Raw genomic sequence first — 5156 nt, forward strand, 5'->3', positions numbered from 1 at the left:
ATATTCCTTGACCTCTTAGATATAACTACAATCTTGGTAAAAATTAAACAGAATCAAAGCAAAAGGAATAATATTTATCCAACTCCAAGGCATCAAAAGAAAATCAGAATATCAATGGAAGAAGTAACAAATAACATTTGATCTTCACATACTTAAGAACAAATATTATGACAAATTTCCAAATAAAAACAAATGTCACATAATTGCACAAATAAAATTGAAAAAGAAAACCACCGTTTATACAGATAAGACATGTCAATTCCTCACCCAAGTAGAATCCTTTACCACACTTTATCTTAATATTAATAACCATTAAATTGATGGGATAATTGACCAAGATCCTGATACAGATAGTAAAGTGTAATAGAAAAGTGTATAAATACAACCTGATTTAGATTAGGAATACTGAGAGAATGACCAAAACACTCAGCATAAGGTTCAATCCCAATTATTGCAGTCTGTTTAAACTGTTTCAAAACATGGAAGCAAAATTATGATATCCCTGGTAAAAGAAAAGAAAGATACCTGCAAGTAGATCTTCTGCTGATGTTTCCAATTGCATGATGTAACTAACTTGTTTAAGTCCATATCAATTAAGCGTTTAGAAAATTTTACTTCCTCTGGCTATATGAGTGTTTAATACAGTATGAAGAATTATAGGTTTAGCATTCATATACTTGAATTATTCACAAAGCAAACAATAAGTATAATTTCTATTGGAACTTACCCTATCAGGAGATGGAACCATACATACTTCAATCCCCTGTACAATAACAACTGGAGTTACCAAAAATAAAGTGCTATCTCTCATATTGTCATATATTATTAACAACATATAGAAAAGGTAAAAAATGCATGAAAACAAAGTCACTAGATTATCCGATTTATGAGAATGAGCTATGGTAATTTCAAACCAAAAAAAAAAAACCATCAGTGAAGGTTAAGAAAGGATTAGTAATGCAAGCAGTAAGTTAAGAGTAAACTCTGGAAGAAGTAAATGGAAGAGAAAAATATAGTGTATGTGGTAAAGCATTTTACAGAAACAAAATTCAGTAAAAAGAACAAAATATCTAAGAAACTGCAACTTTTTTTTTTCATAAACAACAAATTTACATGATCAATCAGCAACTAGAAACCAATAATAGCAACATTTAAAAAAAAATAGCCAAGGCAGATCTCAAAATTTTTGGAGGTAGATTCTATGAATCATTTCTTCCACTATAATTTTATCTTGGATATATCTTCCGCAAACACAACTTTAGTTCCAGTTAAGCCACAGGAAAAGGAGACAAAGAACAAGCTTATGGCAATTACCTCCCTCGAAAGCATAGTATTAAGTTCAAACTTAAGCCTAGCATCATCAATCTCCCCTACCCTCCTCCTCTCATAATGTGTGTACAGATCCCTAATTTCAGAATAAAAATAAGCAACCACAAACGAAATCGACTATCGATCACACAAATATGAGTGGTCCAAGACGAAGAACCTGAGTTCATGGACAAGAGCCATCAGCTTCGATGGATCTTTTCCGTTCCAATCACACAAGCTGCTCTTGCTCAACCGCATTTACCCCTCCCTTGCTATATCGCCTAGGGGATCGAAGTCATCGTCCTCCAGCGAAAAGACGACATCCGGCACTAGTGACGAGTGTAGCACGTTGTAGATCACATCCCCTGAAAGGAATTCGATTCCAATTAGGGCAAAAAAAAAAAGAACGACAATAACTCAAACAGGGGGGTCTTCGATTATTCTCACATTTGATGTAGTCAAGGCGGAAGGGGATTGAGAGAGTTAAGCGGTTGGAGTATCGAGTGTTCTTGGATCCGGGCCATACCCGCTCGACCTACATCAAAAACATCGTCGTGAGATCGAGAGAAAACAAGGCACACGGAGAGGATTGAAGGGTTTGGGGAGAATACCTTGACGGAGAGGGGAGAGTATGTGAGAAGATGGTTGAGCACATCTGAGTGCAATGTGTTCACATACCTCCTCTATGGTCGCCTCAACCTTCTTATTGTGTTGCTTCTCTGATACTCCCCAAACAGCCTAGGGCGGCGTTGTGGTAGCATAGTAATCGTCATCGTCGTCGTCTCCAACATCAGCCCAGGACATGGACGTTAGAGGTGCCGGGGCCCAAAACACTTGCTTCTCCTGCTCCTTCCCTTGGCTCTGGGATGCTCCCTTGCTCTTCGACTCCTTGTCCGACTTCTTCTTCTTCTTGAGAGTCTCGAGCACCGTGAAGACGTTGGTGCTATTGATCTTCAGCGGCGCATCGTCCCTCCTGCTTCCGCTTCCGACCATCTCTCCCAATCGATGCACCAAGACAAATCCAGCCTACACTTGTGATATCGACCTCAAACCTAACCCAGCACTCCGGAAAAGAGCCAAAACACACAAATCGATGCACAAAACAAATGCGAACTATCTAAAGACAATAAAAAGGATATGTTTACAGAGCCTTGAAACAAAATTTGGAATCCAGGAAGGTGATAATCCCGCATGATCGATCCCATCTTAAGGTTCACTGCCCGCTTGCCTTTCACTTCTGCCGAGCTCATCACCCACACAAACTAGTAGACCGTGACAGCGCCGACGACCACCGCCGTCCACATCGCCGTCGAGAGATCCATTGCTCATCTTTCAAATGGTAACTCCTAAAAGGAGGATGCGGAGGGTTAGGGTTTCGATTTATGGTGGGCGAGGAGAAGCCCAAAAGAAAGCGCGCTAAGAAAGTCCGCCAGAATTTTGGTTCATAGACACCGGGTTTTAAAAACCGCGGTTAAAATCGGTGTCTATTAATGGAAAAAAGGCGCTCATAGACATCGGCTAAAAAAACCGATGTCTATGAGCGAAAATATGCGCTCATAGACATCGGTTTTTGGAAAAATCGGTGTAAAATACTCAAAGACATCGATTTTTGCTTAAAACCGTTGTTGTTCCACCGATGTCTATGAGGGTTTTTCTTGTAGTGCCTGTGCAATAGCTTTTGTCATAGCAGGATCCTGATCAGTGATGATAATGTTTGAAGCACTTTTAGGCATGACTTCTAAGAACTTTGTAAGCAACTAAACAAAAGACTCAGTTTTTTCATCACTAAGAAATTTGCAACTAAAATAAATTATCTGATGATGATGATGATTAACTCCTACAAATGATGCCAAAATCAAACCATATTTGATGGTGTTATAAGTCGTATCAAATACAATTGCATCACCAAAAACACTGTATGCCTTTCTTGATACATGATCAACCCAAAAGCACCTACTAAATATGTTATCTGAATCAGTCTCGTAGTCAAAGAGAAAATGTAAAATACTGGAAAATAGGCGAATATTAATAAGGGAATTTTTCGGGAATTTTTCAGAGCTCGTACGGACGAGTTGGCGGGAATAAAAACGGGGTCCGGAAAAGCTTGTTTAGGCTACCCCGTTTTATTGAGGAAATGTTGATTTTCTTTATTTCCTTTTCTTTTCTTTTCTTTATTTTCTATTTCCTCATTTTTTTTCTTCTTCGACGCCGTGTGCCGAGGCTTCTCCCGATCCTTGCCCTAACCACCCTAACCGGCGCCTTCTCCTCTTCTTCACCACTTCTTCTTCTTTCCTCCCTCGACAACCATTTCTCGCTACTGCCGAAGCCCTTCTCTGTCGTCGCCCCTTGTTGTGAGCCGATTCTTTTCTTTCCCCAGCCGTTGTCGCCTGTGCCCTAGCGCCGGCCTTCTGCCCGCGACGCTGACCTCCTCTGCCGCTGGCGACGAGAGCCACCTCTCCAACTTCCTCTGTGCCGCTACCGAGACTTCTCTCGGCGATTCTTTGTGCCGGCGACCGAGCCTCCTTTCCTCTCCTCGCGGACACCTGGAGCCGCCGGAAATCGAGCATCCTAACCCTAGGTAGGGTCCCTGTGCGCCGCCCGAAGTCTCCCTTCCTCTGGCCTCTGATCTGAAGCGATTATTGCCTTGTTTCTGCACTGCAGCGCCGTCGCGGCTCCTTCCTTTGCCCTAGGTTTCCTCTGGCTGTTGGATCCGAACAAAACAGCAGTGAGGTGAGCAGCTTACCCTTGTTGATTTCTTGGATTTCAGTCTTGATCAGGTCAATTAATTCATGGTGGTGTATCCGGGTTCCAGCAGCAATTTATCTTTGCTGGTCGTAAACTACCCTAGTAGGGCAGCAACTTTGTGACTTCCAGCAGCGGCTGAATTGAGGTAAGTTAGGGATTTGTTGATTTTGTTAGGAAGAGATGTTTTTGAAGGTTGATTAGGATCTTACCCTAGATGGTCGATGGATTAGGAATTGTTTAGCTATTTGCTTATACTTAGCTAAATTGTACGATTTATCACAGGACCTTGACGCGAGACGAGTTTCTCGACGTCCGGATTTGGATTGATTGGACCATTTCTTTTGGAGGCGGGTACTTTTGACTTATGTCATTTGATATACATAGTAGTGAATATAACAAATTGCATTAATTATGTTTCTCATTCTGTTTCGGTTAATCACTACCCAAAACTTGATACATGCTTGATTGATTGATTGGTTTGCATCTCATGTATACTTTACCTATTTATACATGCTTGTAGGGGTAGTGATATATCATGCTTCACCATGTTCAGGACCTAGGTTTTTATACCTTCTGTGTACCTTTGATTTGACTTGATTCGTTGACCTATGATGCCCTTGTATATATATATGGATTAGGTTAGGATATTTTATGGTTAGTGCCATGCACCATTTGCATGATTGCATGTTGTGCGATAGTCCGCTCCATTATTGTTGAGCACATCGCTAGTTTCATGGATCTGCACACACCACCACTCATGGGTTAGTGGTCGATTCAGGCAGAGTGTGTTACAGCAGGGACTCTGTTAGGCACCGTTGGTCCGCTCATGGGTAGTGTGACACAACGTGTTATCCGGCAGGGATTCCTCCCCGTCATCGTGTACCGGGAGTTGAGAGCATTGCGCTCCCCCATTTATGATTTGGGGTAGGAGGATAGGTGTACTCCGACAGCATCCTATCCACTCGGTCACTCATCAGGAGTAGTGACGACAGAGTGCACGGTTGTCACAACCCTACCCACTCGGCCTCACTATTGTGTGAGATGATCGACTGGCGTCAGGGGTGACCAGGACGCATCATTGGCATCATATGCATGATGCATTT

At 41.9% G+C, this 5156-nt stretch overlaps 1 long non-coding RNA gene across 1 annotated transcript; it reads right to left on the minus strand.

The window, feature by feature from the left end:
• Positions 1-603: 603 nt before the first annotated feature.
• On the minus strand, positions 604-1630 carry LOC122025472. Its single transcript, XR_006123726.1, has 4 exons — positions 1487-1630; positions 1315-1405; positions 728-763; positions 604-624 (listed from the first exon to the last, which is right to left on the minus strand). It is a non-coding gene; the product is annotated as an uncharacterized LOC122025472 (long non-coding RNA).
• Between the last annotated feature and the right edge of the window lie 3526 nt (positions 1631-5156).

Source organism: Zingiber officinale, chromosome 9B (assembly GCF_018446385.1).
Source record: "Zingiber officinale cultivar Zhangliang chromosome 9B, Zo_v1.1, whole genome shotgun sequence".
Classification (NCBI taxonomy): domain Eukaryota; kingdom Viridiplantae; phylum Streptophyta; class Magnoliopsida; order Zingiberales; family Zingiberaceae; genus Zingiber; species Zingiber officinale.